Below are 22,702 nucleotides of genomic sequence, written 5' to 3'. Positions count from 1 at the left end.
GTTGGTGAACATGGGGGAGGAATGCAGAAAAGGAAACACATTGATTTGCATGCATAAGAATAAGGCAGCTAGAGTTTGCATGACAGAACAGTACAGAGGTGCACACAGAGAGAACCTGACATGAGCAGAGGGTCCCCCTCATGTATTCAGCAGAACACAGATCAGAGCATGCCTACCAAGAAGCTACACAAGGCTGGAGGAAAACCACCAGAAACGATGACAAAAACCATAATGAGCACTCACCAAGGTCAGTAATACCCTGTTTCCCCGAAAATAAGACCCAGCAGGACCATCAACTCTAATGTGTCTTTTGGAGCAAAAATTAATATAAGACCTGGTATGATATGATATGATATAAGACCTGGTCTTATATTATAGTAAAGTAAGACCAGGTATTATATTAATTTTTGCTCCAAAAGATGCATTAGAGCTGATGGCCCAGCTAGGTCTTATTTTCGGGAAAACACGGTCACGCCATTCCCACAAACCAGACTGGAAAAACCTTGTAATTCACAGGTGACTGAGTACTCAGAAGGGTCTTACCTCAGTGGTGGGGAATAAATCGCCCTAGACTACAAACTAAACACTAATCTGCTTCCACCTATAAAACTGTAAAAGCATGACTCAAAAATATCCAACTATTCCCAAGAAACTTAACTATCTCCCCAAACAAAAAATATTTACAGAAATTGAAAACTACGTAGTACACAAGGTAAAATGCACAATGTCTGGCATCCAATAAAACATTAACAAAAAATTAGCAAAAAACTATAAGCAATAATGAGGAGAAAAATTAATCAACTGGAACTAACCCAGAATTGACAGACAGTTAAAGACATTAAAACAGTTATAACTGGATTCTATATGTTCAAAAAGTAGAGACATGAAAGATATAAAGAAAGATCCAAAACTCAACTTCTAGAAATAAAAACTATACTGTCTGAGACAGGAAAATACAACGGATAGGATTAACAGCAGATTAGCTATTGCAAAAGAAAAGACTAATGAACTTAAAGATACAGTAAGAGAAACTATCCAAAACAAAACAGAGAGAAGAAAGAATAAAGAAAGCAAAATGTAAAGAGCATCTGTGACCCATGGGACAATCTCAAGCAGTCTAATATACATGTAACTGAAGTCCATGAAGGAGACTGAAAGAATAAATACAAAGAAAAAAATATTTGGAAACTATTATCCAAATTTGATAACTACATACCACAGATCTACCTAAGAACTTCAACAAACACCAAGCACAGGAATTACGAAGAAAACTACACCAACAAACATCATAATAGCACAACTCAAAACCAGTGATGAAGAGGAAATCTTAAAAGCAGTTAGAAAAAAGAAGACGTGTTATATACTCCTTAGGAACAAAGAAACAATAGCAGCATAATTCTCACTGGAAACAATATAAGCAAGAAAAGAGTAGAGCAAAATCTTTAAAGTACTGAAAGGAAAAAAACTGTAAATGTGGAATTTGACACCGGGAGAAAATCTTTCAAAAAGGAAGGGGTCATAAAGCCTTTTCCAGACACAGAAAGGCTGAAATAATGCACCACCGGCAGATCCACACCACAAGAAGTGTTCAAGGACACTCTTCAGGCAGAAGAATGATACCAGATGGAAATGTGAATCTACACAAGAGCACCATGGCTATAAATGTATAAGATTATTATTTAAATGTCTTTAAAAGATTATTGATGCTTACACAAAAATAACGTGGTGATGTGGGGAGAAATAGAAGGATTCCATTGTAAGGTTCTTGTACTAGATGTGATGTGGTATAAAATGCCATTTGAGGGTAGACCATGCAAAGTTAAAGAAAGATATGTACTAAAAACCCAAAACCAACCACTAAAATAAAATAAAAAACAGAGGTTTAGCTAATAAGCCCAAAGTTGATGAAATGAAATCATACCAAAAAAATTCTCAATTAGTGGTTTTTTTAAAACAGAAAAAAATAAGTGGGGGACAAAGAACAGCTGGGATGAATAGAAAACAAATAGCAAGATGACTGAACGAGGAGGAACAAAGAACAGGTGGGATCAACAGAAAACTGTAAGATGATTAATTTAAAATCTAATCACACAAATAATCACACTAAGTTTAAATGTTCTAACTTTAACAATTAAAAGGCAGAGACAGTTAGATTGGATAAAAAAAGAATGACCCAAGTATATGATGGTTACAAAAAATGTACTTATGAAGACACAAATAAGTTAAAAGTGAAAGGATGGATATCCCTCATGAATACAGACACAAAAATCCTCAACAAAATACTAGCAAACCAGGAATATACAAAAAGAATGTACATAACCGAGTGAGACTTATCCCAGGATTGCAAGATTGGTTTAACATCTGAAAATCAATTCATGTAATACATTATATAATAGAATATGGGACAAAAACTACAAGATCATCTCAATAGATACCCCTCGCCCCCCAAAAAAGGTTTGAAAAAACCCAATACTCATTCGTGATAAAGAAAAAAAGTTAATCAAACTAGGAATGGAAGAGAATCTTCTCAATATAACAAAGAGCATCTATGAAAACCTACAGTAAACATCATAGTAGCCGCTAAAAGACTGAATGCTTTCCCTCTCAGTCCAGACAAAACGACGTCCACTCACACCACTTCTGTTCAACACTGTACTGAGGATTCTAGCAAAAGCAATTAGACTAGAAGGATATAAAGGGCATCCATACTGGAAATGAAGAAATAAAACTCTCTTTATTCAAACAACTTGATCTTACAAATATTAGGTTGGTGCAAAAGTAATTGTGGTTTAAAAGGTTAAAAATAACTGCAAAAACCACAATTACTTTTGCAACAACCTAATAAAAAGAGCCAAAGGAATTCACTAAAAAAAACACTAGAAGTAATAAATAAGTTGACAGTTGCAAGACATAAGATTAATATACAAAAATTAGTTTTATTTCTATAAACTAACAATGAACAATCTAAACTGAAATTTAGAAATCCATTCCATTAATGATAACATTAAAAAAAAACTTAAAATACTTAGGAATACTTTAACAAGAGAAGTTCAAGACGTGTACACTGAAAACTATAACCATTATTGAAAATTATTAAAGAAGACTTCAATAAATGGAATGATATCCCATGTTCATGGATTGGGAGACAATATTATCAAGATGGCAATACTCCCCCTAATTGTCTACAGATTCAACACAATCCCCACAAAAATCCCTTCTGGATTCTTTACATAAGTTTACAGTGATCCTAAACTTCATGTGGAAACGCAAATGACACAGAACAGCCAAAACAATCTTGAAAAAGCAGAACAAAGTTGGAAGATATACTTCTTGAACTCAAAATTTACTTCAAAGCTACAGTAATTAAGACTGATGTTGGCATAAGGATGAATGGAACAAAACTGAGAGCCCAGAATAAGCCCTTACATTTATGGTCTATTGATTTTTAACAAAGGTGCCAAGAGACTTTAAAAAGAACAGTGTTTTCAATGAATGGTCCTGGGACAACTGACTATCCACATGCAAAAAAATAAAAAATAAAAGAGACAGAGAAAGGAAAAGAAAGAAAGAATTTGGAGGAGATGACTACCACACACTGCACACAAAAAATTAACTCAAAACTGATCACAAATCTTATTGTAAGAGCTAAAATTACAAAACTCCTAAAAGAAAACAGGAGTAATTAATTCTTTGTGAATTTGGATTAGGCAATAATTTCTTAGGTATAACACCAAAAGCACAGCAATAAAAGAAAATTTTGATATAGTAAACTTTATCAAAATTAAACAAAATCAAGCTTTGTGCTTCAAAAGACACCATCAAGAAAATGAAGACAACTAAGAGACTGAGAGAAAAAATAAGCAAATCATAAATCCAATAATGAGTTTATATCCAGAATATATAAAACTATCACAACTCAACAATAAAAAGGAAAACATCACAATTTAAAAATAGGCAAAGGATTTGAACAGACACTTCTCAAAGAAATATGCAAATGGCCAAAAAAGCACACGAAAGCATGTTCAACACCATTGGTCATTACGAAAATGCAAATTAAAACTACAATGAAATAATACTAAATGTTTATTTTAAAAAGATAAAAATGCAAGGACTGACCATTCCAAGTGTTTATAAGCATGTGGAACAAACAGAACTCTCATATTCAACTGGTGGCAATATAAAATGGTTTGGCAGTTTCTTGAACATATACCTACTATATGATGCAGACATTCCATTCCTAAGTACTTACTCAGGAATAAAGAACTCAGATATCCAAAGACTTGTACACTAGTGTTCACAGAAGCTCTATTTGAAATAGTCAAAAACTGAAAACTATCACATATCCATCAACAGGTGAATAAACAAATTGCATTTTATCTATACAATGAAATACTACTGAGCAATCAAGGAATAACCAATCTGTGGATTGGTCTTTCCACCAGTACTAGTAGATTTTCCAGGAATGAAAAATCCTCATTCATTATTTCTTTAAATATTGCTTTGCCCATTCTCTATTTCTTTCAGAAATTCCAATTTATTAGACTTTCTCACTATAACTTCTCATTCTGATCATTCTAATTTCTATGTGTCTCAATCTCTTTTACATTTTTCACTTCTGTCTCTTTGCGCTGTATTCTGAATGATCTGATCTATATTCCAGTTCACTCATTCTTGGGGTTTGCCTAATTGCTTAATCTATGGTGAAACTCAACAAATGAGTTTTAGGGGTGCGGTAAGGAGGAAAAATGAGTTTTGAGTTTTTATTACTGCATTTTTCATTGACAGAAATTATTGTTCTTTTCAACAATCTCTGGATCTCTGTTACTTTTAAGTCTCCTGTTCCCTGCATGTATTTTTAAACTTGTCTTTTATTTACTTAAAAATAGCCCATCATAGTTATTTTAATAATCTATGACTGGAAATTCCAATACATAAAGCTTTTGTAAATTTACTTCTAATTATCCATTGTTTCTGCTGATTCTTGCTCAGGTTGTCTTATTTCCGTGTGTATTTGGGCTATCTTTCACAATATTCATTGACCTCAAAACTTTAAGCCAAAGATGTGAGTATGTTCCTACAGAGAATATTTGTATTTGCTAACCAGATGATTTTAAATTCATGCCTTCACAAATAACGCAATTTTAAAATGGGCAAAGGATGTAAATAGACGTTTCTTCAAAGAACACAAATGGCCAATAAACACATGAAAAGGTTCTCAATATCACTAGGGCAATGCAAACCAAAACCACAATGAGATACCACTTCACACACATTAAGAGGGCTATAATTAAAAAGACAGATAAAAATAAGTCTTGGCAAGGATATTGGGAAACTGGAACCCTCATATATTATTGATGGGAATGAAAAATGGCACAGCGGCTTTGGCAAACAGTTTGGCAGTTCCTCAAAAATTTAAACAGCTACCATATGACCCAGAAATTCCACTCCTAGGTAAATATACCTATGAGAATGGAAAATATAGTTCCATACAAATGTCCGTAGCAAATTATTCATAATAGCCAAAAAATAGATATAAACCAAATATCCATCAACTAATGAATGGAAAAACAAAATGTGGTATATTCATACAATGGAATATTATTCAGCCATAAAAAGGAATGAAGTACTGATTCATGCTACTACATGAATAAACCTTAACAACATTATGCTGAATGAAAGCAGCAAGACACAAAAGACTGCATATTGTATGACTCTATTCATATGAAATGCCCAGAATCAGCAAATTCATAGAGACAAAACGTGGACTAGTGATAGCCAGGGGTTGGGTGGGGGAGGAATGAGGAGTGACTTCTAATGGGGTACAAAGTTTCTTTTGGGGGTGATGAAAATGTTTTAGAATTAGTGATGATGATTGTACAACTTTGTGAATATATGAAAAAACACAGAATTGTATACTTTAAAAGGGTGAATTTTATAGTATGTGAATTATAGCTCCAAAAAAAAAAAAAAAGATTTTCAAAAATTCACATTTTGAAGCTTTTTTAGACCACCGCAATGATGTGAATTTCTTTCATGGTCTGACGGCTGCAACTTCTGAAGGACAGGCTTTCCCCCCCCTCTGTTTTACTTGGCATCGAGGCAACTTTCATTGCAGATCCTTGAAGGATACAGAGTGAGTTTTCATCCTTTACATGATAACACAGACCTTTGGGATCCCAGAATTATGGGCAGAAAGTCTCTTGTTAGCTTACCTTGAATGAGCCCCGGGCTGACTTCTACCTCCCGTCCTGCAAATCTACCAAGTTCTTACTCAAACCCAATCAACTTCCCGGAGTTGAGCAAACTCCCTCAGAACAGGTAAGACTTAAGAGCTCCTTCAGTCTCTCAGGTTTTCAGCTTTCTCTTGGATTCTGACATATCAATTCCTTTTCATTTTCTTTTAAATACACTATTCTTGGCTATAGTTTCAGTGTGAAGGTTTCCCCAAATATCTTAACTATATTCCCAAAATGAAAATCCTCTATTAGCTTTTCAAGTTAAAATTTTCCAGTGAGCTAGGACAGGATTTGCAAAAACTAGACAGTCTACATTAAAGCAGCTTCCGTACTACTTGTGATTACTGTAGATATTTAAGACTTAAATAATACATTATACTACAATTAAAAGTTTACTTCAGAAAAGAAATTAAACATAGATTTGAAGGGGAGTCTAGTTTTTAAGAAGCATGGGTGGGTGTTTGTTCTCTTAAATATCGAGGCTCTTTATACAACTAAAGTAAATAAGATTACAGCAAGGAGACCTGAGAAAAACGTATGATACAGACCACTGGCAGGAAAAACAGAATATTCAATAAATGACGATGGAAAAAAGCTTACCCACATGGGGAAAAAAAAAACTGAACCCCCACTTCACACCACACAAAAATCATTTCCACATGGATTAAGGACATAAATATGAAAGGCAACATTTTAAAGCTTTTAGAAAAAAATAGCAGACTCTATCTTTATGACCTCAGGGAAGGGAAATATTTGTTAAACAAGATACCAAAAGCACTAATCATAAGAAAATGGCTGACATACTCAACTCCATTAAACTACGGATGTGTCCATCAGAAACCACTATAACGTAAGAAGACAAGCTACTGACTAGGAAAAAGATATTTGCCACATTTTAACTGACAAAGGATTAGTACCCAGAATACATATTTAAAAAACAAACAAACAAACAAAAACTTCCAGAAATCAATTTTAAAAAGGTATTTTTAAATGATTAAAAAAAAAAACTGGCAAAAGACATAAATAGACATCCTACAGAAGAGGAATTATAAAAGGTTCAAAATGATTAGTAATTAAGGAAATGTAAATTAAACTCCCAATGGGGTACCATTTGTCACCCACAAGACTGTTGAAAAGAAAAAAATTCAGATAATTACAAATGTTGTTGTACAAATGTCTCAATGTTGCTGAGAAGGGGAACAAAGTGAACACTTAACACACCGCTTGTCAGAGTATAAACTGGTGCAACCACTTTATAAAACAATTTATTATCTAGCAAAACTAAAGATCCACAACTCTACTCCCAGGTAAAAAGCCAGGGAAATTCTTGCATACGTACACAAAGAGACATCAATTAGAATGGTCAGCACAGTTTTTAATGGCAAAAAGTAAAAATTAAATTAAAAAAAGAAGACTGAACCCCTCCCCTCCCCCAAATATCCATTAACGGGAGGATGGATTAACAGTGGTAAAGTCATACAAGGGACTGTACAGCATTTAAAAGTAAACAAATCATACACATCAACAGATGAATCTCACAAATATAATGTGTGCCAAAAAAGTGATAGAATAGACAAAACTAAATGATATACATACGAGTATATAGTAAAACTATATAGAAAATCACGGAGTGTGGAAAGAGAAAGACACTATCAGGGAGAAAGATATAATTAGCCCTTCAAAAATATTGACTAGGTATTATTTCTAAAGTATGATATGGGTACAGAAGCATTTATTTTATTTGTATTCCTAATTCTGTAGGTGTGTCAAAGTACTGTTTTGCACATAAGAAATAATTTCTCATTTAAAAATTAAGTAAATACGTGGTTGTTGTAGAAAATATCATAAATACAGAAAACTATATGAAGAAAAAGAAAAATACCAATAATCCCATCACTCTAAGATAACTACAGTACTTAAAAGAAATACAGTTGACCCCTGAACACTGGTTTGAACGGCACAAGTCCACTTATATGTGGCTTTTTTCAATAAATATTGTAAATGTATTTTCCTTATGATTTTAACATTCTCTTTTCTCTAGCTTACTTTACTGTAAGAATACAGTATATAGTACATATACAAAATATGCATTAATCAACTATTTATGTTTATCGGCAAGACTTCTGGCCAACAGGAGGCTATTAGTAAAGTTTTGGGGGAATCAAAAATTTTAGGTGGATTTTTGACTGTGTGGGTGGTCAAAACCCCAGCGTTGTTCAAGGGTCAATTGTACACTTAAGTGGTGTGTTTTCTTCCACTCTCTATTTTTGTTTACTCTTTTTTATAGTTTTATTGAGGTACAATTGACTTATAGTAAATTGCACATTTAAAATGTAATTAAATGAGTCAGACACATGTATACACTGATGAAAGTATCTTCACAATCAAGACAACAAATACATCCACCATCTCCCAAAGTTTCCTCATAGCACTTTTTAACCCATCCCTCCTTACTTTCCATCGTCCCCAACCTTGAGTAACCACTGATCTGTTTTCTAAACTTTATAATAATCTGCATTTTTTAGAATTTTGTCAGGTATAGTCTGGGCATAATTTACGTGTACGTTTCATTTTAGGAGATACTGCCAAAAAGTTTTCCAAAATGATTGTGCCAATTTACACTTCTACAAGAAGGTATGAGAGTTCCAGTTTCTCTACAATCTCGTCAACCCTTGATTATTGGCCTTTTCCAATGTTAACCATTCTTTTCATATTTTCATACACCTAAAACTACTTATCTGAAAAAAAATTAAACTTTCAATGAAGATTGAAGTGGAACTCTAATTATACAGAAAGTTTACTCTCAGAGCATTTTCCCTTGAATGCATAAGAACTGAAGCGAAGACCCTAACTGATGTATGCCTCATGGGTTCTGATTTAGTCCAAGTGTATGATTCCTATATAAGATTTTTAGATGAGTCATTGAGATATCTATGAAGATATCATGAAGGAATCATATGACTTAAGTGAGTTGGGAGTATCAAAGTACTAGAACTCAGGTGAAATACAATCCAATGCAGTTTGTTAAAGTGTGGCTTTAAAATTGATAACAACACCTGAACCCAAAAGACCAAAATACCCTAAAATAGTGTTCATAATTTGAATGGGAGAGATGAAATACTTTCTTATAATAGTATCCTGTAGTTCTATCAATACACTCAGCGACTGGCTCTCAGCTTCTGCTGCTTAGCCATGAGAGAACAATGCTATGAAATGCACTTTAAAATAAAGGTACTTTCCTTATATTCTTTCCAATCTGAATACAAACTCCTTTTCACCACCCTGTCACTCCTTTTAATCTTTGCTTCTCAAAATAAGGATTCTGCTCTCACTATCTTTATTTCTTCATCCTCTATTCAACCCTCAAATTCATTCATATTTGGCTTCCATCCTCATAATTTTACTTAAATTATGTTTGCTGAGATCAACAACCCTCTCCTAACTGGCAAAGCCAATAGGCACTTTATCAGCTATCTTCCTGATTCCTCTGACTCTGAGATCTCTCTCCTCATTAAAACTCTTTCCTCTCTTGGCTTTTATGACACCACTGTCTGCTAGTTTTCCTCCTTCTTTCCTGAGTGCTCCTCAGTTTCCTTGACTGTCTCTACCTCTCACTTAAATATTGGTGTTTCTCATCCTTTGCTTTCCTCTGTTGTATTCTACTTGAAAAATTAATTTCTTCCAGCCTCACAAAATTAACTACCACAATCCAGATGCTTCCAGAATCTACAACTCTGATCCTGACTTCAGAAAATCCCGACACCAATGTATTAAATTGCCAACTAGATATCTCTGCCAGATGTCTTGCAAGAATCTCAAACTCATTTTTCCCTCAACCTGAGTTAGTCTCTCAATTTGTTAGTTTTACTTGTAAATTAAATTTATGAATTTATTATAATCCAAGAGGAGCCAATAAAATACAAGATACCTTAAATTATGTTTCTTAAAGGGTTAAAAAAGAGCAAATTTTTATGAAGTCTATTTCCTCCAGTTACGAAGGTAACTCGTAGTCATTAGCAAAAACTACAAAATACAAAAGGTAATAAAAGCAAATCTCGAATCCCAGTTCTCAAAAGCAAGCAATATCAACATTTCCTTCCAGAAAAAGCAATTTTTAACCATGACAAAGTTACATATCAAAATATGAAATCGGTAAACAAGGGGTGTTGTTATTAACTCTCATATTTCCAGGCTTTTTTTTTTTTTTTTACAGAACTCTATTAACTGTCTACATGAGGTGAGAATCAGTATAATATTTTAAATACAAAAGCAAACTCTTCACATGCTGTATTTTAAATATTCTAAAGGAATCAATGTTTTTGGCTTGGCATCTATCTTGCCTATATAACTGGACGTCTGTGTGTTGTACACCCCACAATTCATCCAAGTATCTTCCCTTATTTAAAGGAAACCATAGCAAAGCAAGAGAGAAAAAAACTGGAATAGACGCCAAATTTAAAATCTGTCTCGGTAGATAATTCATGCTTTGCAAAAACCATAGGAAAGTAACATTTTAACACTCCTTCACCTCTTCAAGAAGTTTCACAAACATCACAGATAAAAACACTCAGCTACTCAGTTCTCATCGGACTCTCCTGGCAAAGGAAGTTCGCTGCCCTCTATCGCCAGAGCCCACCAGGGGGCCCGTCGTCCGCAGCCCGCGGCCGGCCCCACGGGACACAGGGTCTCCCCTCCCTCCGGTGCGGGGGTCCCACCGGGCGGGCCGGAGAAGGCAGGGCGGGGTCCCAGCATCGCCCCACAGCCCACCCTGCCCCACAGGGAGAGTCACTGCCTTTCAGGCCACGGTGATCGCGGCTGTCGAGGGGTCCTGAGTCCGGTCCCTCAGGGCTCCGGAGAACAGGCGTCGCTGAGGAGACGCGGGAGCAGTCACCTGGGCCCCCAACCAAGGCGACATTAAAATAATTTTTAAAAAGGAGACGAAAAAACATGCCGAACCGTCGCTCCACATTCAGCCTCGCGAGGCTGGGGGTAAGGGGGCACCTCGATGAGGCTGGGACCGCTCTCACCCCCCACCCACCTACCCAAACCCCACGAGCCGGTTCCCGGAGACCAGCGCAGCGGCCGCCCGAGGCCGGCGACACGCAACGCACCTGAGCCCGCCGGCTCCCTACTCCGCTGGAGCTCCACGCGCAGTCCAGGGGCGCCCCTGTCACCCTCCGCGCTGAGGCGGCGCCGCGCGGCCGCGGCGAGTTACCTGCTCCAAGCAGTGGCGCTGAGCCGTCTCAGCCCGCGGGAATCGAGTCACCTCGCTCAGCAGCGCCTGAGTCCCCGCCCCCTCCCGCAGGTTGGCCCCGCCCGGCGGGATGTGCTCGCCGCGGGAGGGTGGGCGGGGCCCTGGGTGGGCGGGGCCCTCCGCCCGCGTACCTTAGTGCACTGCGCTTGCGCCCTCGACTCCTCGCATACTCTCTTCCAGCTCCAACTCTCTGCTTTTTCCTCTGGAAAGGTCCAACGTGGAGTCGGGCGAAGTTTGGAGTGTGTTGAGGGATCAGAAGAGAGATCAGAGATAGAAGGGGTATAGAGGGAAAACCACTGACCTGATGAGCCTCTCTGAATAGAAAAGGAAGGAGCAGGCTCTCTTCGCAGAGATATTTCTGCACCCTCTTGGAAGCAGAGAACCTTTTCTTAGTTGTGTTAATGGACTTTAGTGTTTACATCCTAATTATAATGATTTTGAGAATCAGCCTGCATCTCCTCACTTTTGGGGTTTCGCATCTACTACTACCTTGCCAGCAGTAGGTATGTTGGAAGAAATCTAAGGTATCCACTGCAAAGCCCCGCGCCCATTCTGAGCTGGAATCCCCTCTAGCACCCTAGCAAGGAGTTGGCTGGTCCTTACTCTTCATGCCTCCCGTGGTGGGAATCTAAACTCTGTACTTGGAAAATTAAAGAACTTCTACATTATCTGTTGATGAATAGCTCGACTTTTAAAGGCAGATGGATTGTAAATTGAAGTAGAGGTAATACTTTTCTTCTTCTAAAGCAGTCTTTCCCAAAGTGGGTTTTGTTAATCTCCAGGCCCTCTGAGATGCTGGAGTAGGGGGTGAAAGGGGGTGGTGTAGACCCCAAGGTCAAATTAATCTGAGGAAAGAAACATAGCTGCTCTCATTGTTGACGATGCATTTACGTGAGTTCTAAGAGTTCTGTTTTACTTGCATTTCCGAAATTTATTTGACTTGAAGGGTGGCAGAATATGCCACCCCCAAACATGCCACTTTACCATATGAATTATTTTGGGATAAAGGCACTTGGAAAACAGAAGATGCAAGAAGAGCCCGCTGACTTTTCTTTTTCTTGAAAGCAGATGAAATTCTGGTGTGAAACATCCTCTGTCCTTTGGATACCAAGAGGAAAGAAACGTTACACCAGAGATGGGAGTCAAGGATGAGGGAAATCTATACAAACAAACCTTGTTAAACTGACCCTTACCTTCTTAGTCACTTCACAATAAATTGCCCCTTTGTTTTGTCCCATTTTCACTATTTACTACTCTTGATCCAACGTAGTGTATAAATAAATGTCCACCTCTGACTGCGTCTTTGGGTCTCCATTTTCCAATGGGTGCTCCCATGTACATGTAAAAATCTGTATGCTTTGCTCCTGTTAACCTATCTAAGCCATTTTACTTCAGTTCCAGCCAGAAACCCTAAGAGGGTAAAGTTGTGCTTCCCTTACACACCACACAACTCATTCTGGGGCATTAGTGTTTCAACCAACACACTCTGATAAACACCGCTTTAAAGTCCTAGTACATTCACTTTCAATAATTTTGCACTCTATCACAAATATTTGCAAAGTTCTGTACTGTTTACACGAAGCTTCACATGAGTCATCCCAATCCTCACAATTATGATGTAATTGTCATTATCTTCATTTTACAATTGAAAATATTGAGGGTCAAACAAACAGTAGCTGCCCAAGTACAGAGTCAAGATTGACTCTGGACTTCAGACTCCAAGGCCTTTAAAATATATACTATATAAAAAATATATATAATGTGCTCTACTTAAGCGTCAAATGGAAGATATCTCTCTCTCCCATTTGACTCTTAAGTACAGCACATCCTTGGTTAGAAACTCTAGATTCATGTGTTAGTTCTCAAGGGCAAAGACCTTTACTCGTATCTTTTACTATCTGCATCACCTGACATCATGGTGCAGGGCACAAAAGCGTCACTCAAATGTGCTGAATGAATGAAGAATGAATGAACGTGTGAATGCTCAGTAATGCTTATTGGATGTGACTGAGTCCTTGCTTCCCTAACTGAACAACCTCCTCACTGATGCACAAGTCCCAAGAGCTCCCCGAATTGTTCTTAATTTTCTTCCATCTTCCATCTAAAAAGGCTTCCTTAGAAAAATCCACTGTTAACAGATATAGTTCTTTGAAAACAATGAAACCACTTCCTTTGTTTTTCTTGAAATGGGCCTCCTTCCTGTTCCACTTTCAGAGGCAAGGCTATGTTGATATGAATGGTGGATATTGTATGCCTTTCTTTGTGCTCCAGTGTTAAACCTCTTCCCACAAAATGATGGTTGTTGCAACATTCTGAGTGGGTTTTTCTTTGTTGTTTATTTTCCTTTTAATGTTAAACATTAATTTTTAAATATTAATGTCATATTATTTGAGGCAGATCTGAGGCAAAAAAGAGATTTGGGTTGATGTAGATAACTGTGCTCCTTAGATTTTGCTGTGCATATTAATTCTTTGATAAAGACGACTCACTTAATCTCTGTCCTAATCCCTTTTCATTCTTCATTCAGTGCGGTTTACAACTGATTTCTACCTCTCCAGCCTCAGCTCCCACTATCCCCACCACACGTTTTTGACCTTCTGAATCAATTGCAGTCCCCTACATCACCAAATTTGCACTACTGTTCCTCTTACCTCTATTTTATTGGTACCAACTGGCAAATTCATGTTCATTCAGCTGAAGTATAATACCACCTCTTCCGGAAGATAAAACTCCACAACACCCATCCCAGAGTGAGTTAGTTGCCCTTCGTCAGCAGCCCTGCCACAATCCGTCCATATCTCTATCATGGCACCTACACAATAACTCTGATTATTGGCTTCTTTTCCCTCTTCCCACTAAACTCATTCCATGCGAGTTCCCAATGGACAGCAATTATGACTTCCAGCTGTTTCCTGAGCACATAGCATAGCACCTGACACATAGAAGGCATTTAATTTGGTGAATGAAGGAAAAACAAATCTTTAAAAGAATATGAATTCCTACAGTGCTTGTGAAATAATTTCACAAATATAAATAAATGGTCATATAAATACAATGTGGCGACGGGAGGGGCGGACAGATTTCTGCTTTCCCTCAAATTATTCCATTCCCATTTTCTGCCTTAGAAAAACATAACAGCAAAAGCTTAGACATAGGTGTTCACTCATTCGTTCATTCACTTGTTCAACAAACATTTTTGAGTGTCTATAGTGTACCAGGTAGAGTTCTAAGCACTTGCTTCAGAGAGAAAGTGACATTTCAGCTGAGTCATAAATGTTCACCAAACCTCGATTCCTCTTTCTGGGCACAAAACTAAACTACTTTGTCCACTCCCCTTACATCTAGGTAAGGTCATGTGACTAGATCTCACCAATGGAATTTGAGCAGGAGTTGAGTTTCACTACTGGATCCAGGCAACTAAGAACTAGTGAGCCTTCTCCCCACTCTCTCCCTCTTGCCATTCCTTGACCATCTTGGCCCATTGCTAAACCATTGCTAACTATTGCTAAAGCTGATAATGAGACCAGATGGAAGAATTTCTGGTCCCTGATTAACTTCATCGAATAAAGCTCCCCCACCATTCACTAATCTTAAATGGATTGTGATGTGAGTGAAAAATGAACTTTGTTGTGTGAACTACTAATACTTGGGGTTATGGGGGCAGTGGCGATGGCTAAAATGGATTTGGTAATGATGGAAGCAATTTCGGAGGTGATGGAAGCTACAGTGACTTGGGCAGTTACAACAGTCAGTCTTGAAATTTTGGACCTATGGAAGGAAGAAACTTTGGAGGCAGAAGTTCTGGTTCCTATGGTGGTGGAGGCCAGTACTTTGCCAAATCACAAAACCTACGTGGCTATGGCAGTTCCAGCAGCAGCAGTAGTTATGGCAGTGGCAGAAGGTTTTAATCACTGCCAGGAAACAAAGCTTAGCAGGAGAGGAGAGCCAGAGAAGTGACAGGAAAGCTACAGGTTACAACAGATTTGTGAACTCAGCTGAGCACAGTGGTGGCAGGGACTGACTAGCTGCTACAAAGAAGATATGTTTTAGATAATATGAGGCCTGACAATTAAGTTCACGAACTCATCCTAGAAAAAGTGCTACATACACCTCATTGCTGAATATCACCACAGTCACCTTTAAAGTACTCCCCTTGGGAAGCTATGCACCAATGCCAACACCTAGTCCACCCTTCAAAGGCATTTTGGAACTCTTTTTCTGGAATGACCATCACAGCTGTCATCGTATTACCCTTGATGTCCTGAAGGTCATCAAAATGTCTTCTTTTCAACATTTCCTTTATCTTCAGGTAAAGAAAGAAGTCATTAGGCACCAGATCAGGTGAGTAGGGAGGTTGTTCCAATATAGTTATTTGTTTACTGGCTAAAAACTCCCTCACGGACAGTGCCATATGGGCTGGTGCACTGTCGTCATGCAAGAGCCATGAATTGTTGGCAAAAATTTCAGGTCGTCTAACTTTTTCATGCAGCCTTTTTAGCACTTCCAAATAGTAAACTTGGTTAACTGTTTTCCAGTTGGTACAAATTCAAAATGAATAACCCCTTTGATATCAAAAAAAGATTAGCAACATCGTTGCAACAAGTTTGTGAATTTAATTGTCTGACCTTGTACTCATGTGTATGGGCAAAAAACTAAAGGACGGTTTTGTGACTGATTGTGTAACAGGTTATTTTAGTTTCTGTTCTGTGGAAAGTGTAAAGCATTCCAAAACGGGGTTTTAATGTAGATATTTTTTTGTACCCATGCTGTTGATTGCTAAATGTAACAGTCTGATCACAAGGCTGATCACGTGTCTTTTTAAAAATGTGCTATGTAAAGTCAGTCTAGACGCTGAAGCCATCTTGGTAAATTATCCCAACAGTGTGAAGTTAGAATTCCTTCAGGGTGATGCCAGGTTCCATTTGAAATTTATTTACAACGTGCTTGGGCACAGAAGCCATTGTCTTCAAAAACCTTGGTGTAGTTGAATTGATAGTTACTGTATTGTGACCTGGAGTTCACCATTAAAAGGGGCACCCAAGCAGAGTCATGGAGTTTATTTGATTATTAATGATTGTTGGCACATACTATGCGATATATTAAATTGAATTATGGTACTAGATAAAATTTTAAATGAGAATGAAGCTTGTGTATCATCCATTATCATGTATAATCAACACATGATTTAATATTCTCAAAAAAAAAACACCTTTATGGATACATAGCTCTTTGTTCTCTCTCTCAGGTGGCCACCTGATCAGAATGCTGACATCTTGACCTAAAAACAAGCATAGAGTCACCATAACATCTTCATCATCTTTATCAGCTATTTCCTGCACTTTGAGGCGGTTCCCTGAATGGACTTCAGGAGGTCCAGTGTCTCCCACAATAGAGTGCGTATTGAGGAGTGATCGAAGACAGGAGTGAGAAAAGAGGCTCTGTAGGCTACTGAAAATCTTACGAAGGAGTTTGTATGTTAATCTACAGGACGCATTGTTGAATAAACTATGGGGCATTTGTGGTGGGATGAGTTTTTTTCTTTTCTTCCCCTTCTATCATCTTCTTTTCTGGGTAATTGACACCCACTGAAGCTAAGGTACCAACGGAAAAATGGCTGGTCATAGATGCTCCACCAAGAGACCTAATCATGATGAGGGCCTCTTTTCTCAATGCCCTCACCCCACAGCCCTTCCATCCTCCAAATCCCATTAATCAATGAAACTTCATACCATGTTTCCCCAAAAATAAGACCAACTGGACAATCAACTCTAATGTGTCTTTTGGAGCAAAAATTAATACCTTGTTTCCCTGAAAATAAGACCTAGCCAGACAATCAGCTCTAATGCATCTTTTGGAGCAAAAATTAATATAAGACCTGGTATTATGTTACATTATGTTTTATTTCAGTATATTATATAGCTGGTATCATATCATATCATATCATATCATATCATATCATATCATATCATATTACATTATACCCGGTCTTATATTATAGTAAAATAAGACCAGGTTTTATATTAATTTTTGCTCCAAAAGACACATTAGAGCTGATGGTCTGGCTAGGTCTTATTTTTGGGGAAACACGGTAGCATCAGAAGGCTGATAGTGGAGGCCTACACAAAAAATATTCGGCCCCTAGGACAGGAGGCAATAGAACCAGTGGGGTCCAAGGAAGGTTATAAAGGAGGAAAAGAAGAAGGAAGATTCGGGAAAAAAATAGAGAGAGAGGATTTTCTACCAACTACAAGACCAACAGGACAGGCTGGGAAGCCGGTCTGAGAGACGATGAGAGATGCATGGAACATGTGGTATGAAACTGCCCTCTGCCCTAGGATTCCAGCCTAAAAGCCCCCAGTCTCATTGAATAAAGTAGAGAAACATGTAAATCCCTGGACTGGAAGAAATAATTCACATATGAAATAAATAACTGCATTTTTCTGGACTCTGTGTGCAATGGTTTCAACTGTGTCAACTTGCTTAAGCTGAAACTACCCTTCTTTCCCATGTTTCTATGTTGGAACCAAACAGAGGAATTTGGACAAGATGTGGACGGTAGACGTGAAACACAGCTATTACTCTGAAAATCCCCTTGAGTACATACCGTGGTGCACAGACACAGAGATGCTGGCAGGGGCCAGCTTGGGCTTGTCCTTGCTCCCGACGTCTCGCTCTTCTTCCTAAATGCTGGCTCTGCCGACCACTAGAGTCCCAGGCCCACCTCCTGAGCCCGGCTGAAGACTTACAGAGGTGACAGCTACCCATAGAATTGCCACAGCTCTCCTGGGTGCCACTCCAGCAGCTAGATGTGCCGAACTTCCTATATTCATTGCGATTTCTGACCCTACAGGTCTACCTGCACCAGCCCATCCTGGGACCTGGTTAGTGACTTTTCTCTGATCCTTTTCCCACTTCCAGGTCTTTACTTTCCCAGTTTCTCCCACAACTCTGTAAGATCTTCGATTCTTATATCAGTAATACTCCAGTGGGTCGTCTTCCCTGACTGAAGCCCTCTGAATCACCTTGCACATGCTGGGCTGTCCAATGGGAAGATGTACCTGTACGAGAATTGTACCTCCCTTCCCTTCTACTATTAAAGAAAAAGGTCGTAGATAGGAACTACAGAAATCTGGGTAAAGATTATATCTTGGCAGAGGTCTCCCCAAGAGAGAGTGATTAGTTAAGTTACCCCCTGGCTTCCTAGTGTGAATTTACCATAGTAGGGAAACTGACATTCAGCTTTTCAATCTTAGAAACCTGCCTCTTTTTTCCTTTTGCATATTAAATTAAACTCTGTTGAAGAAGACTCTGTCCGTCTCACTAGACACTGACATAGACAGTAAGGTCTATTAATATTAATAGAGCCTGTCTGTTAATATAGCATGAGGAATAGAACTGTTGCAGGCTCCAGACCTTTGCATCTTATGCTCAAAGCAGTACATGCTATAGAAACAGTCATATAGGAAGCGAAATGATAATCAGAAGCTTGCCTGGGGAGGGATGTGGAACAAAAATTAGAGGAGCTGGGAGGAATATTGAGTGATTAATAGCATCAAGTTATGACAGCCACCATCAATAGCACAGAACAGACTGGCCTGTCACAGTTGCAGACAACCTGTGTGGTTCCGCTTACGAAGGGTACGTCATAGTGATAGGCATCCATCTGTAGGTTACAGTATTGGCTCCAGTGCTTTATCCCTCACTGTATCCGTACCCTTTGCTATGACTTTGAAGTTCCTTTCAATCAAGGAGTGGAGTATATTTCCCAACCTCTTGATTATGAGTTCAGCCCTGGGACTTACTTTGGCGGAAGTAACAGTGTTACAGTTCTGAGCTTAGGCTGGAAGAGGGCTACAATGTTTCTGCTTGCCCTCTTGTGCTCTGCCAATGCCATGAGAATATTTTGCCTGGGCCAGCCAGCTGGTCCAACGAGGACAAGGGACATCGAGCAGAGTTATCCCAGATAAGCCCAGACGAGATCAGCTAATCCCCAGCTGACCAGCAAACAGGTGAGAAATAATAGATGGTTGCTGCTTTATGCCATGGCATTTTGGGACTGTTTGTTACACAGCAGTAGTTACCTGACATACCCTCCAAATGTGATTTTCTGGGATGGTGGAGGAGGTGCTCTTACCCCATTGTGGCCCCAGCGTTCCAGACAGTGTGCCCAGGAGTCTCCTCCCAGGTCACTAGAAGGCACCAATTGGGCTAGTGGGAAGTTAGAGGATCATCTTTGGACCCTCAATAAAATTCTATTCGACATTTTCTATCCTTTTGGGTAGATGTAAAATCTAAATATTTGTCACAGCAGAGGAAAGATTTAAAAATTCTTCAGAAGGCTACTTCTCAATGTTAATGGTTGTTTGCAAATAAAACTCTAAAGCACTATCTGAAAAAAACACACAAAAAAACTGAAGTCCATCATCTGTGATTTTTGCTTTTATCAGAGTTTTAGGAAAACTCATACGCCCAGCAAAATCCCTAGGCAGCTTAGGATGCCAAGACTTTCTTCCCTTCCCTTTAAATCTGCTCCAACTCCATAAGGAGAATTCATGAATAAATGTGGTTGGCAGATGAACCAAATACCCAAAGACACATTTTTATGACAATTATATCTTAATTTGTTAGTTTGAAGTATGTATTTTTCATATCTTTATATGAATTAGAAGCATTGGTGGGGGGTGGTCCTCAAAACATTTTATAATCCTATTTTTTCAGACATTCCTTCTTTCCCCACCCCTCCCCGCCTTTCACTAGCTTCCTCCACCCTTCCAGTTTATGACAGACTGATGATGTTGGGATAGTTTTTGAGGAAATGTGGGAGGTCTGTCACTGATTTCCTACTTGATGTGGGCTGCATTTACCAGAAGGAAAAAAAACCACCAACAACAATGCAAACACCCTTCCAGCCTAGCTCGACAGCACTCCATGCATTGGTTTTAAAGAGCTATCATCGTGCCCGACAAGGTGACAGCACTCGAGGGACAGGACAGGGTCGGGGAGGGCCAGTGAAGCATACCCTGCCATTTCTGAAAAACATCCCCTCAGGAAACCATTTGGCGTTTCCTGCAAAACATGAACACGCTTGGCAGTCTGACCAACTCATCGCCCCTGTTCGTCTCATACCACATGCCTGATGAATATCGATAACGAGGCCAAGAACATAGTGACTACAGCTTCAATAGGAAAGGGGGAGAGGGGAGGCAAACAATACCCTTGCCAAACAAACATGCAAGCACACATACCCGCACCCCACACACACCCACACCCCCCAAACATATAAAGCCACTTAAAAATGTTGAGAAATACAAAATGGCTCAATCAAAACCACTTTACACTATTGAGAACAGGGTTTAAAATTACTTTCTTTCTCCCATCTAAATATATTTGGAATGATAATAGCATCCATTCTTCACTGGCTTATCACATGCCAAGCACCGTGTTAAAACATTATATATACACCCTGCAGAGTAGGTATTATTATCTAAACTTTACAGATAAGTAACTTTCCAAGATCGCAAAGAAGTGATCAAGGGGGGCAGGATTGGAACCCAAGGCTGTGTGTGACTCTAAAGGTCAAGCTCTTTCATGAAACCACAGGCCTGGTTGGTAAAAAGTCCGGACACAGGAACTATTTCTACATAAAACCAACTCATTACTCAAGGCCTATTGAAGTCACCATTTCTTCTATGAATTCTTGACTCGTTCTGAACAGATCTCTGATGGTTACAAGTAACAGAAACCCACTCAAATTAGTTCAAGCGGGGTATTCTCATCCCAGCCCTAACATAGGTAAGGAAACGATAGGAACATACAGGAATTCAGGAATCTGAACAAGATTCCAGAACCTGAGGCAGCCCAGACAATTCTCAGCCTGTCAGCTCACAGAGGCTATTTTTCTCTGCACACCTGTACATCCCCACCAGCTTCTCTGAGTCTCTAGTCCCTCACAAAGCTGCAGCCCACATCCAATTCCACAATGACTTCCTTAAGGGCAAATCTACTAGACCTTTGCCCTCAGGACCTACCACCTAAGAATAATAAGTGCTTTTCACTTTCTGGATTCCTAGGAGAGAAATCTGATGGGCTCAGCTAATATTTTTCAGCTGGACCAAACACAAGGCACAGGTCGCTGGCTGGTCTATGGCTGGGCACCCCTGGGTCAGATGTTCACCCTGGTCCAGTCAGAGGTGGCTGGGAGGAGAGGATCAAGTGACCTGCAGCTGCCCCTTCTCGGTGGGGAAGCATCTTGAATGCTCAGCTCTCATTCACTCCCCTTTGCTTTAAAAGGCTGATTTATATACTTAATTTTAAGGCGTGCTCCCCTCCCCCCATCGATATACAACTGCCTCTTAGTTATTTTTTGGGGTTCCTAGAGAACCACCCCTTAAGGTCGTTATATCTGTAATGCCTGACCAAGTGCTGAGACTTACGCAGTGGACACTTACACACAATTTGTTTTACTAGATAGAGTTCATTGTGGGCAGGACAATGCAGACGGTCATAAAGAATTTCTTTATTCCTTCACTTGCCCACAGAAAGGCCATCAGAAATATAAAGAGACTATCACAAGTGATCACAACTCTTTAACCTCACTGGCTTAATTGGAGCATACGTGGAGAAGGAAAAGAATTTGACCCTGAGCACATGAACTCTGAAATTCTACCAACTTTTACTAAAAGAGGCATCCAGGCCAGTAATACTCAACCAGGAGTAATGTTCCCATGTACCATATCCTTGCTCTGATTCCATCCCCTTATCACCCATTTAGAGAAGTCTACTAGCATTAAGATAAATGGCTCTCATGCTATTATAATGGTAGACTTGATTCTGCTCTAATTTGTAAAAGAAGAAAGTAAATAGCTTCAAAACCTTGGTATTAAATTACTCGTAAATGACTGGTAATCATGCTACAATTGGCATTGTGACGGAGAACTGGTAATTCATTCCATTCCTCTGTCCCCAGCTGAGGGGGTGCTAACTGTATCAATAAGGATGCTTTCAGTCACAAACAACAGAAAACTCACCTCAACTGGTCATAAAAACAAGGACATGTATTAGCTGGTGTGGTGGCTTAATCATGTTCATAATTCTTTGAATATCCTCTCATCAAAGGTCTTGTATGTTCTCTCTCCTGTATCAAGGCTAACCATAGTGATTGGTTGACAAAGAGAGTACTGTGGGAATGACAGAATGGGGAAATAAAGGAACA

The 22,702-nt window shown here is 38.9% G+C and overlaps 1 protein-coding gene across 1 annotated transcript in view; it reads right to left on the bottom strand.

Annotated features, from left to right (window-relative positions):
- The window catches only part of TC2N (tandem C2 domains, nuclear), a 40,801-nt gene extending 29,316 nt beyond the window's left edge, over window positions 1–11,485 (bottom strand). Inside the window, exon 1 of the mRNA XM_019745207.2 lies at window positions 11,348–11,485. The gene's annotated coding sequence lies outside the window, so the exon portion shown is untranslated. The remainder of the gene's footprint in view (window positions 1–11,347) is intronic.
- Between the last annotated feature and the right edge of the window lie 11,217 nt (window positions 11,486–22,702).

The sequence above is a fragment of the Rhinolophus sinicus genome, linkage group LG03 (genome assembly GCF_036562045.2).
Source record: "Rhinolophus sinicus isolate RSC01 linkage group LG03, ASM3656204v1, whole genome shotgun sequence".
Taxonomy (NCBI): Eukaryota; Metazoa; Chordata; class Mammalia; order Chiroptera; family Rhinolophidae; genus Rhinolophus; species Rhinolophus sinicus.
The sequence above is the reverse complement of the archived record's forward strand: the minus strand, read 5'-3'. Positions and strand labels throughout refer to the sequence as shown.